Source organism: Charadrius vociferus, unplaced genomic scaffold (genome assembly GCF_000708025.1).
Source record: "Charadrius vociferus isolate BGI_N301 unplaced genomic scaffold, ASM70802v2 scaffold475, whole genome shotgun sequence".
Taxonomy (NCBI): Eukaryota; Metazoa; Chordata; class Aves; order Charadriiformes; family Charadriidae; genus Charadrius; species Charadrius vociferus.
Genome location: NW_009648337.1, coordinates 2,147,956 through 2,161,417, shown reverse-complemented (window position 1 = coordinate 2,161,417; position 13,462 = coordinate 2,147,956). Strand labels below are relative to the sequence as shown.

Below are 13,462 nucleotides of genomic sequence, written 5' to 3'. Positions count from 1 at the left end.
CAGAGACTTCCTTGTAAGCTTGGGCAAGTCTTGTTTCTGTATTTCATGTGGTGTTCATCCTTCCCACAAAGATAATTATCCTTTATTTGTTTCTTTCAATTTTTAACTCCTGGGCAAAGTCCTTCTATTCCAGTGCTGTAGTATGCAAACTGTTGTCTACAGTTTCATTGGGACCTCCAAGTGCTACTGAAATGCAAATGACAAATAAGAATATGAAGAATATAAAGCAAGTAATGTAAGACAAAAAAAGGTCCTTTTAAGATTATAACAGGAAGCAATATAAGAAGTTTAATCCAACCCTGAGCCTTCCAGAAGTGAATGAGGAGCTGTAACTCAAAGAGATTTTGGAAGAGAAGCCCTGGAGTATTACAGGCTACCAAGTGACAAGAAAATGTAGGAAAAGGAGTCTTGATTGTCTTTTTAGACAACTTGTTAGTTGAAATGTTGCATTTAAATAAGAATGATGATCAGTTCTAAGTAGAAAGAGTAATAGAAACTTTTGTAAGAAAGGAAATAATGTATCTGTCAGAACAGTGATATTCAAATCATCAGACATGAAGGACAAAGACAAAATACCAAAACCTTCAGGAAAAACAGGAAGGGAATATAAATCCCAGAAAATTTCTTTCTTTCCAGATCTGAGTCCCTTACATGAGAAAGAGGAGAGCCCTGATACCTGTAAGAATACCTTCTTGAAAGACAAGTTGAAGTAAAAATACTGTGTGCATCAGAGTTGAGAGTCATATAATAGAAAGTCTTAGGCATTTGATAGACTGACAGAGTTCTTGGTGGATGGAGACAGCCGTCCTGTATCCAAAGAGAGACATTATGGGATCCGGCGGCAAAAGGATAACTACTAGACATTACTAAAGTGACATAGTATTTGTCTTGTGACTCTAGTGTTGGAAGGGCTCTCGGTAATGTGAATTCTAGAAGTGGTCATTTCCTACACCTCTGTTTCCCAGAAGAGACTGGTTCTGTCTCTTTTTTTGCAGGAGCATCCTTATCTCCAACAGGAGCTCATCAAGCTCTGACAAGACAGCTATGTTTGGTTCTGTTAATCACTGTTTTCAGAAGTGTAATCCAGGAGCAAGCCTTGCTTTAGAGCCCCAATTTGAAGCGGAAAAATGAAACTTTGCCTGCACTGTGGTTTAAATGCTTACACCCTGGTTGCATGAAGTTCAGTGGTATATTGTCTGACTGCCAAAGGACTGTACTTATGCTTTGCCTCACACAGAAATTTGAAAGCTATTAATGAGAGAGCAGATTTGCTCAATTTTTGATCCATTCCGTGCGCTGCATGCTTTGTAAGTCATATTTTGCATGAAAGCACGTGGTTGCTACAATCAAGTGGACATCACTAGTTAAACTAGCTGGCGTGGTAATCTGCTGGGTTTATGCACAGCATAAATGATTGGCTTTATTGTCTGGAGAAGTATGAAATTGTTCCTGGTATGGGCACATGCTGGTTAGGAGGTAGCAGCAGAAGGTTACCATTAATGAGAATATGGTTGTTGGGGTGTTTTTTGTGGTGTGGTTGGTGGGGGGTTTTTTGGTGGTATTTTTTTATTTTTGTTTAAAAAAAAACAACAAACAGAAGCATACTACTTCTGATAAATCTTTTTTTTTTTTTTTTTTTTCCCCCCTCCCCCACAACCCAGCTTCTGTAGTCTATTTTACGTTTCCTGCACTGGAGGAGTTAGTTATATTAACATATAACTGTTATGCCCAATTATTATGAGGGAATGGACTTGGGGGTGTTGGTTGACGAGAAACTCAACATGAGCCAGCAATGTGTGCTTGCAGCTCAGAAAGCCGACCATATCCTGCACTGCATCAAAAGAAGTGTGGGCAGCAGATTGAGGGAGTTGATTCTGCCCCTCTACTCTGCTCTGGTGAGACCCCACCTGGAGTCCTGCATCCAGCTCTGGGGCCCCCAACATAAGAAGGGCATGGACCTGTTGGAGTGGGTCCAGAGGAGGGCCACGAAGATGATCAGAGGGCTGAAACACCTCTCCTATGAGGAGAGGCTGAGACAGTTGGGGCTGTTCAGCCTCGAGAAGATAAGGCTCTGGGAAGACCTTATAGCAGCCTTCCAATTTATCTTCAAGGATGTTTCTCTGTAATTTCTGTAAATGTTTTGATGTCTTTTGCAGATCCTCTTTGATGTTTTAGTGTTCTGGTGCTCTCATTTCCATTTGCATTCTTACATTTGGACCTGACAAATTATATCCATTTCTGTTGTGGTTATAGCTGATGCTGGTTTTCCATTTTATGGGCCAAATAATGTCCTTGGATGCATATGTGCAGTTTCCATTGATTTCAATCATCTATATATCTTATTTATAGTCTTCCCTGCCTCATACACCCTGTACATCATGCTCATCATTTCAACATGGCACTAGTATCAAGATGTTGCAACCTCCTGGTCTACTATGGCATAAATAAAGTGAAAATGAGCCAAATTCTTTTCACATTTACACAAACACAGTGCCTTATTTGGGGAGTGAATGTGTGAAAAGGAGAGATTTGTTTCAGCATGCCTGGGACTTTTATATCTCATCCCTGTTCATAGAATCATAGAATGGTTTGGATTGGAAGGGACCTTAAGGACCATCTAGCTCCAACCCCCCTGCCACAGCCTGGACACCTTCCACTAGACCAGGTTGCTCAAAGCTCCATTCAGCCTGGCCTTGAACACCTCCAGGGATGGGGCAGCCACAGCTTCTCTGGACAACCTGTTCCAGTGCCTCACTACCCTCACAGTAAAGAATTTCTTCCTAATATCTAATCTAAATCACCCCTCTTTCAGTTTAAAACTGTTACCTGTTGCCCTATCGCTACACTACCTGATAAAGAGTCCCTCCCCAGCTCTCCTGTAGGCCCACTTAGGTACTAGAAGGGACTATAAGGTCTCCCCAAAGCCTTTTCTTCTCCAGGCTGAACAACCCCAACTCTCTCAGCCTTTTTTTATAGGAGAGGTTGGTCATACAACTGTTCATACAACTTCTGCAATTTTTACAAAGTCTGACTACATTAATGACAAAGAAAATTTGATTATTAGGAAGCAGTGCTGTTAGTCACATAATATGCAGGAATGGGATAGTTGGCAATAATAACTGGACCTGTTTCAACTTTGTCTCATTGAAAAGTACTAAAGTGAAATGCAAATTACATAAATAAAGTTGCTAGAGGGCCTTTGAGGGCATCGTTGTTATACAGCAGTTCGTTCATTGCTCACCTGGGATAGAAAGAAATACTTGAATTTGAGAGGACACGTGTAGTCAAGCTATAAGTCAAGCTGTCCTGCTTCACGGGTAGAAATACAGCATAGCCAACTGAGGACTGCTCTGCATGTTTAGATATGCATTTCTAGTGTCTTAATGATCCCCTAAGTGTTCTATTTTTTAATTTTTGTACCAGATGCTTCCTAGAAATAAAAGCCACTTGTAAGTTTACTTTGCATTTAGCTTGGAGAGTGTGTTGTTCATGACATAGTCTACAGAACAAACAGTTCTACAAACAAACTGCAAATTCAAGGTACAAATCAGATTTTCTCTATCTGTGGGAAATTTATTGGAAACTTGACATGAAAAGAGGAAAAAATCCTAGATACCTTTCTGGTGAATTTCTTGGCTTATATGAATTATTTTCTGAAACAGAACGACGCTAGGATATATTTGTAGCCCTAGAGGTGCTAGGCTGCTGCCCCAGCTTTGCCTCCTGATAGCTCACCAGCTCCTCTGTAGAGTACCCTCTTGGTTGGGACAGTCCTCCTAGAGAGTTGAGGGAAAACCTAAACCGACTTTAGATTGCATTATCTCTTCTTTGGGGCTAGAGAAGATTTGGAAGGGAGCCGGGGTGATGAACCTCATGGGTTTTCTTTGATCTCTTCCTGCCAGAGTGATATGAAGCATTTCGTTAGGACTGCAGAGCAGCAGTCAGTCCTGTGGATGCAACTGAAACTCGTTTTTGTGTTGCAGATCCAGCTAGTCTCCTTTCTACATTTACTTACAGGAGAAAGGGGGAAGATTAACCTCATTTTGCTGCCCACACATTACCTTAAACAGGATGGACTGAAGTCTGAATAGTGTGCTGTTGAATTCTTGCTGGTTTATTTCTGTGTAGAGCCTGCATGCCTCATTTTAATTTTTCTTCATTTTTTTCATTTTTCTTTTCCCTTGGTTCTTCCTTTTTTTCAGTCATTTGAAATAGGGAATGTAACTTGAAACTGGAAGCAAAAAATTTGCTTTGAGAGATCAAGAGTCTTTTAAGCGGCTTACTGGATCAGCAGTTGCAAAGTTATCATGAGGCCTGAACTCTTTCTATGGGTTTAATGGAAGCAGCACAGTGCAGGAGCAAACATCACAACTCTGTATCCTCAAGGGAAGACTTAGGGCTTTACACATACAAGCAGAACTAAATACTACACTTTGATGTACTCCTTTTTTTGTTTGTTATTAGTTTCAACCTGTTGGGAGTAAGTTTTTCTGCACTCCTGGTTAAGATTGCCCTTGATGTTTTGTGGATCTCGTGTACCTTATATAAAACTGGAAAGAAGGACACTTCTTGTAGGTGGTAACCATACTAATAGCTATAGGCTATGGATTTGTGTCAGTGTGAGTTTTGTACAGTTCCATGTGTAAAACAGTAGTCGTCATGCGACAGGATTGTTGCAATGTGTAATATTAGATGTTTGCCTGGTACTCTGCCACATTTGGTGAAAGCAGAATGGATGCCCAGTGTCACTTTGCAGGGGTGGGCTGTGCTGTTGCTCCATGCGTTGAATTAGACTCAATGGGTCTCTGATCAGATACAGGACCAGGACTGCACTTTTCAGACTGTGTGTATGCGGTGGGCAGTTACTACAGCACACCGTGCTCTGTTCCTAGTCATTGTATTATCTGGGTGTTGACAGGTGGGATACAGTGGACTTCAATCCTGCGAAAGCGTATTTTTAAAATTCAGGGTACTAAGTTGCATGAGCTAGCTCGAGGTAAGAGCACAATGAAGACAAGGTGCTTCAGCTTTACCAGAGGGTTGGCTACGCAAGGTGAGCAGCGGCCAGGAGGTGTCTAGTTTGTCATGTGTTAAAAAACCTTGTATCTCTACTTAGGATGTCATGTGCATTAGAAAAAAGGAGGCAAAGGGCTGAAATAATCCTCTGGGTTGTCACGGCTATATGCTGTGGTTACAGACAATCATGCCGTATAAGCACATTTATAAACTCACCAAGATGCATTGAAATAAAATAACCCAACAATGCTCCAGGGTTTTTGATTGATTGTGTGTTTGAGGGGGTAGGGGAAGAGGAGATTGCCTCATTTTTCCCATTGAAAAGGTGTTCTGTTGCCTAACCTTTGGGTAGGATTCTATTTCTTAATTTCAACCTAAATTAGTTGTCCTGAAATATAGAAACAAACCTTTTTAGCAGCAAAAACAAGGCATCAGCGAAGGAAAACTAATGGCTGGTACATAGAAGCATCAGGTTTCAATCACTGAAATGCCCTGGCACAGCAGATCCAAATCCTGGTAACGTCTATGTTTGTCCTTCAAAGGAAAATGAAGTACCATGGATTTTACTTGCTGGAAATCTGTCATGGAAGGGTAAAATTTCCTTTTGTTCATCTTCTTTAAGACTATAGAATAGTCTCCTTAATAAATACAAATTGTCCTGATGTCCCCGATTTAAATTTTCTCTTTCCCATTCTCCACTGTATAATGCACTAAACCAATTTCATCAATTCACTAAATGCTATATGTCAGATACAGCCACGTTGAAAACTCCCAGGATAGAATGCTGCCATGCTGTGGAAATTCAAATGCAAAATAATAATAAAAAAAAATCCTTTATTGTAACAGCTGAAATACATGTATTTTGAACCTTGCTCAGGGTTTTTGTGGAAGGGAAAAATTTGCAGTAAAAAATCTGTATGCATTTCTTGTGACGTTCTGCAATACCTGCAGTACTGCTTCATATCCTGACATCTGGACTTAACCAAATTTCCTACTGAAACTAGTAGTCTTGCTTAAATGATAGCAGTAGAGATAGTGGGACAACCCAAGGCTGATTTGGAATCCTACTGTAAATTTTATGTCCCAGACAATGTGATTGGACAAAATAGACACACTGTGTGATAAAGCTTTATTTCCAATAATGTCACATTTTATTCAAAATTGCTGAAATATCTGATATTTACATGCTTGAAATGAATCTTTATTTCTAATGTTTGAGCAATTTTTTGTTCAGATATTTCAGTTATAGCAAATAAAAAAAATGGAGAAGATTGAAATTGAAACAGAACTGTTTGAAAATTATCTAAATAAGTCTCTGGATGCTTTGATTGACCCAGGAAGATATATATATATATATATTTTTTTTTAAAAGAATATGTAACTCGTGACTTTTTTATCCTTCCTTAAGCTATACAATTTTTCAGAAGTTTTGAAAATTATTGTCCAGCTCTCCAAGGTTTTTGGCTTACATTACTGTACAGAACTCCATGTTTAAAGTCTGCTTTGATCCTTCCTTGTGTATAGAACTCTATGCTGTGAGCATTTTATAGTTTGTTTGTTAGCCAAAATAATTGGGACCTGCAATAATTGTATATGCAGCAGCATTGTAGTGAAATAATGCTGAACTTCCCATGTACAACACAAATGTTGCCTCAGATCTGAGGACTCACGTGACAGCTCTTCAAGAAGGTTTAGCTATACTTAGCTTTAAAGGGTGTCTTAGCTAATTAGTGTATTAGGGTTCATGGGCCACGGCTTGTGAGTTCAGAGCTTCTGCTAATTAAGTTTTGAATGTAATTTTAGTTAAACTATTAAAGCTTTGTCCCAGGGCTGTTCTCATTAAGCAGAACTCGAGCTCTCCTGGATTTTCTTTGTTCAGAGCTCTCTTGCAAGTGCACGGAGGCACATCTGGTATTGGCTATGGCATTCACATGGGTCTAAAACTGCTGCAAAAGAAACAATGCAATGAAATTTATCTGGGAAAACAGTGAGATCACAGCATAACATTTCCCTGGAGAAAAGCCTGAACTTTTTTATGATCTGGCTTAGTACTGTGTATGGTACCCTTAACCATCAAAGTTCAGGGCGTATAATATCCCAAAGGATGGAAATGGAAATATTTTTTTGTTTAGCGAAGGCTAGAGTACACCAAGAGTAGGATTTCGTCTCCTCCAGGATTCGTTGAGGGGCCTGAGCCCCACTGAGTAACACATACAAAAAAAAAGTACAGTAGGTACTTGCTGCAAATGGGTATGGGATTCACCAACCACCTGTGACTTGAGTTACATTGGAACCTTGCAAATCTCTGTTATATTTCTAGTGTCATAATATCGCTTTATTTACTAGCTTTGGGCCTTTAATTAAATTTTACAGGATACTTGCCCACAATATGGATTAGGCCCATTATGTTACATGGGGGGAAAAAAAAATATTATCAAACACGAGGCTTTAAAATTGGCAGTTGCTCAAATTTATTTTTTCTTACGACTTAATAGGCATGTCCAAATGAACACAGCAATTTCTTTAGAATAGAAATGAATACACTGTTTGTTGTATCTGAGATCTGTGTAATAGACTATGACATCTCCTGCTGTGATACCAGGTGAAAAGTCCCTTTCAAAAGGGCCAAAACTCAACTGTTCCCGTTGGCCTATAATGCATCAGTTTCTAGCTGGCGGCCGTAGCCTGCTCCCTGCAGCAGTGCTGCGTGCAGGGGGAGGCTGCAGGTTGCTCAACTTGCAAGTCGGCTGAACTTTCATGCGAGTGTTGCTGCGTAGCACACGGTTACGGAAGGATAAAACTAAGAAACTTGGGAGCTGATGTTCTGTGGAGGTGAAGGGAAGTAGTTCCTTCTAATTAGAAACAAAATTTTTCCTCTAACATCTCTGTGGAGAGCCCTCAGTAGCAAAAGATACCTGGTGTTACTTTGTTTTCAGTTCTTGTGTACTCACTCTAATGCCTCCCCCCCAGCCCCTTCTGAACTAGTTGGTTTCTTTCCGTCTGGTTGTGTAGTTTGTCTTATTCCTGATTTTTTTCACCACCACCACCCCCCGGCCTTTTCTCAGATCTTTCTTTTTTCCTCTTCACTTCTTATTTTTTCTTTCTGCCATCTTTTCTTTTTGCTTATGGAGCAAGAAGCTGCTGGAGTGACAGCGTGGAGTTTGGACTGCTACGCTAGGGCTGCTGCGGCTGGTCACTGTGGTGGTTCAATGCTCGGAGGGAGGTGGAGGCGGGCTACCAACCGGGAAGCGGAGAGGGAAGCCAAGAATGCGCATTTGGTTTGCCACACATGAACATTTGCAGCAAACAGTGCCCAGCATCTCTGCCTGGAGATTCTACCCTGTAGAGATGCAGACAGATCATTACCTTTTCCTGGGTGTTTAGCTGCTTTTCTGTGTGTATGATGAAAGTGAGTTTCTTCTCGAGTGTGGAGTTTGGCTTGGAGTTCCTGGATTGGGCCAATCTGAAACTCCAAATGAACTTCAGAAGCTGCTCCCTCTGGAAACCATAGCCGTGGTCTTGGTTTCTCTAAACAGTGGGAACTTGGAGTACTCGGCTCTTGGAGAACCTTTCGGTCATCTTCAAGGACAGTATTTGCCCTTACCCCTGACTCGTGGACCTGTCCTCTTAACTTCTCTCCCATGTCAGTCATAGTCCTCCTGGTTCTTCCTGGGGCAAGAACTCAGCCCGAGCACCAGCATCATTTCAGATTACAGCTCTTTCTTCATGTTGTTTCTCTGGCAGCACTTGTTGAGACTGTGGCATGTTTTACTCAAAATCTGGGTTTCTTTTTTACCAAGGAGAAACCGCACCATTCCCTCAGCTGGCTTGGCAGACTACCACAGTGAGTTAGCAGTCTGAGGCTCCGTGAGGCTTCTGTTGCTCTCAGATTTTTAACCCTTTTATTATGTGTCACGGAAGAGTTGCTGCTTTTGAGACTGTAGCAAGATAGCTCAACTCTCATCCTGCCAGGCTGATGGGCTGGTTTTGCATGTCTTTCTTTCCTCTAAATTGACAGCGTTGAGAAACAATTTTGAGATAAGGTTTATCTATTTTACCTTATATTAATTTTTCTTTTCACATACCCTCAGTCAAACTTAAAAAAGAAGATAATGGGTTGTCGTTTAGTTTGTCCTGTAATGTTTTGTCTTCACCTACATCTTTGCTATTAATAATCTTTGATTCCTTCTTTTTGGGGGGAGCAATTTTTCATGACCAACAGAACTTGGTGAATATGAGACCAAACACAAGGACTCCTACAAGCTCATCCTCCCACAAAGGAGATCTCTGCATAGTGGATGTATTAGTGTATTTATTAGGTGTTGCCTTGAGATGAGACTGTAGCTCTTGGAGGCAATAAACAATTCAGCTCTCATGTCCTAGCGCCATGTGATTGATGGAAAAAGTGAATGCATCAGCAGATCTGTGTTTTATATAAAATCCGGTTTTTGTATTCTTAAGTTTAATCGTTTTTCCTAAGGAGGGTGATGTCCATGTTGAAGCAGAAGCTCACGTTACTTTGGTGGTGAGATTAATACTAATAATATTAATTGGAGGTTGGAACTCGATGATCTTTAAGGTCCTTTCCAACCTAAACCATTCTATGATTCTGTGAATTGTGTCTAGTATTTGGCATGATAGCCTGAAACAGAGTGGTGTGGACGATTAGAATGCTACTGTGTCTGGCAAAGAAAATATTCTTTGAATGGCTATAATTATGGTCAGAATGGGCCAGCGTACACTTGTATGCCATCCTGACTTGTCTGAGGTAAACCACCACTTTCCATGGAGAGAGAATAAACTGGAGCTGGGCCTGTTTCCCCAGGCGTTTCATCCTCTTATTCCTTCCCCCACTACAGTAAAACACTGTATATAGCAGTATGGCAGCAGGTCTCTCCGTCAGCTCAATTACTGTGAGCCTGCTCATTCCTGACCCTGCTTATTTTGTTACAGCAGCCTGGTGTTATTGGCATATCATTGAAAAATGTGCCACAGAAAAGAAAGCCCCTTGCTGAAGTTGTCTTGGGAGCCTAGTGTTAAGAAGAAAAGTTCTCCTAAAACCATGGGCTAATACTTGGTTTAGCTATATTAGGTCTTTGAACTGATATTTCCCTTTCGTATCTCTCTCCACTTTTTCTAATTCTTTTTTCCAACCCAGTGGCTAACCTCAGCCTGTCTTGGACATTCCTTTTTCATTTCTTCTCTCATGTCTGCTCTTTCTCTCCATGTTCATCTGTGTCCACATCTAAGCTCTCTGAAAAACAGAAAAAAACATAAGAGATTTCTGCTCCAGCACCTCCAAAGCTAGGCATGAGTCTGCCTTTTCTCTCTCTTCCTCATAGACATAAAATATCCAATATAGAGAAGTGGGTAAAAATAAAAGTTTAACTTTCCTTTGAATAATGCTAAAACTGCCTGGCATTGCCTGGCATTGTTTCTGTGTCCCTTCAAGAAGGGTGACAAAGAGAGTATTATTTGGAACATTATACTTCTGTAATCATATACAGCCTCAGGGTCACCATTCAGGAGATGGGGCAGAGGGACTTCCACACTATTTTTGGTCTTCTGTTGAACTCTTATGGGACGGGGAATAAGTAGTTTCAGTTCTTTTGGATCTTTTTTCCACTACTATGTTTATTTATGTCTCTCACCTATTAAGACTGTGTAGGGCAGGATATGTCTTCCACTTGTCTTTAGAGTCTGAATATTATTTGGACTTTTAGACGTTTACAAAGTGCAACTGATATTTTCAAAGTTTGCTTAATTGTGTAATCAACTGCATTTCTATGACCATAAATTTCTCTGTTGTCTTAGCCATGAAAGACGTTCTTGAATCTCTTACATGTTCTGTTCATTTTAGAGGAAATAGACTCCCTTTTGTATATATCAGATTTGTTTAATGGAATTAACCGTCCTCCTTACCAGAATTATTTTGATGATTTAATCCCTCTGGAATTTGATAGGAAATGTAATCTTGTTCTTGTATGTAGCACTTAAGTTATGATCTTCACAGCTGTGAACTGGGTTTCCCTTATGCCTGTCTTACTTCCCCTGTCTCTGTTAATATGAATTTGGCCAAGTGTGGTTTATAGTTAGATTTCACGCTCATTACAGTGTGACATGAACTGGTCGCCTGCTGAAATGGGCATTCAGAGGCTTAAGAGACGGGAAAGCTTGCTAGTGCGTTCAAAAAATAAACACCGCAAGGAAGTTTCTTCATTAGATGGAGCTGGGAACTGTAAACCCAGGGAATTTGAGCATTATCTATGTACATATCTGAGCACTTAGAGCTAAACCAGGGAAGGTGTGAGATTTCAGCTTTAAGTCGTACCTGTCAAGGGTTAATGGGAGTTGAAGCTGGGCTACTTCCTTTGCAGCAGTATCCTTTTTCATACATGCTTTTAAAAACCTGCTAACCAAATACAATCTGGCCCTCGCTTAAAAACCCGTTCTCACTTTCCGAAGGTTTAACTAGGGCTGTCTGTCCAAATCTGCGCACATACCAGTTGATATCACCTGGGAGAATCATAACTACTAGTGGAAAAGGCCACAGATTTATCAAGGTCTTCCAAGAGTCCATGTCCTACGTGACACCCAAGCTGAGAGCTCAGGATTATACACTTGGAGATGTTCCTTTGCAACTTCAGTTTCCCTTAAACTTAGTATTTGCATACGAATGTGCCCAACATTTTATAAATACATTTTAAAAAAAAATCTTTTCTTGTGTGTTTTGCAGAATTTGCCTTTATCATATAATTTTTTCAGCTTACTGATTTTTAATGAGGACATCTGATTGCTTGCATGATTGACACAATGAAAGGAAAACTCAAAACAGAAATGCAAAAGCACACACAAGTTGTTAAAAAAAAGAAGTAGATTATAAAATGAATTAATTGCATTTTTAATGAATTTTCATTTAGGAAGATATTTTGCTGAATGGGGGTGTATACTTGTCTCTTACAGCCTTCTCCTATGACTAAATTTGCTAGAGGCAACTGTTCTCCTTTAAATCAGGTCCATGAATGAGTATCCTGAGTGGTGAGAAGAGTTGTTAGCCAGAAGAAAATTGGGTTATAAAAGTAAGAATTCTACACGTTACCAGATTGTGTGTGAGTTCACCCTCATTTTAAAGTTCGAGGTTTGATAATCCTTTCTCTGTGACAGGTATGAATGACTGCTTTGAGGGATGTATGTAAAAATCAGGCTGGCTGTTTTTAGTTTTAAGCGTGTATGGTGAATGGTGCGCTAGTGTCTGAACTCTGTTATCTTACTGCCCGGCCAGGGCGTGCCAGAAAACATGTAGTGCCTGAGTGTACCTCTAACCAAATAGGGGTGAAAGTTGTTGTTCCTTTTGTGCTTCAATTAAAGATTTTTTTCCTTCCTAAATTACATAACAATTTTTCAGGCATCTTGTTAGTTCTGAAAAATTGCACAGTGTTTGTAAAACAGGGAGGGACAATTTGACTCCTGCCATTATTTAACCACAGCAGATGCTGCTAACTATGCTTAGCTTCCCAATGAAGTAATTTACCTTGAAGATGAGAAGTGGAAACATATTGTTTAAATAGCTGACTTGATTGCTCAGAAATGAGGCTGACCAAAATGAGTTGATGACTTGCATCTTAGAACTAGGCTATTAAACAAAACTAAACACACAATAATACTAGCAAAAGCTGTTTGGGAGAATCAGATCTTGTTGCAATGGGAATGTTAGGAGTATTTTTTTAAGTAAATAAGCATGCTGAGTCAAGCAATAATGAATGTAATGCTGCCATTTGCCTGCAAAACTGCCATTAGAGGTCAGGAATGAAAACAAGTGGGAAAAACAGCAGAGCGCCAAAAAAGAAGGTACTGGAGGCATGAATGTTGTCTATAACAATAAATAATAAAGACAAATTTGCTTCATAGGACACAACGCAGAAAATTATTCTAGATTCGTTAAGGACTTGAGCTATCAAGAATTTTGTACGTTTCAACTAAGCTGAAAAAGTTTCAAATGCTCAACTCGGTAAAGTTGAGGCCAAAACCTGCAGTACCTACTCAGACAAATCACCATAGTTGTCTTTATTCTAAGACTTTCAGCTTCTACAAATAGGAAGTTCATTACTAATTTGGTAACAGTTTTGTTATCTTGTTTAAGTAAAATAGACATAGGAAAACTTCCAGATTTTATACTACTCACATGCAGAATCTGCATTTAATTTATGGTTACCCTTTGTCCTGCTGGCACCCCTCGTCACAATTGCTGAGGCCCTGTGTGAGTACTCTGTATTTCTTGTCGTGTCTTGAGCTCAGTTCATCTCGGCTAACTTTAGATGTCTACGAGGTAAATGTCGACATCTGAGCTAGTCATGCTGTCTCCTTTCAGTAGTGGAAAGAAACAGAAACTTAAGTGAGGTCAGTTTTAACACTTGTGACTGTTTCTGGTAAGCCACGTGAGCAGGAA

The 13,462-nt window shown here is 40.0% G+C and overlaps 1 protein-coding gene across 1 annotated transcript in view; it reads left to right on the top strand.

Annotated features, from left to right (window-relative positions):
• Positions 1-13,462, top strand: part of NKD1 (naked cuticle homolog 1 (Drosophila)) — a 108,315-nt gene that overhangs the window by 25,788 nt on the left and 69,065 nt on the right. The gene's annotated exons all lie outside the window — the stretch shown is intronic.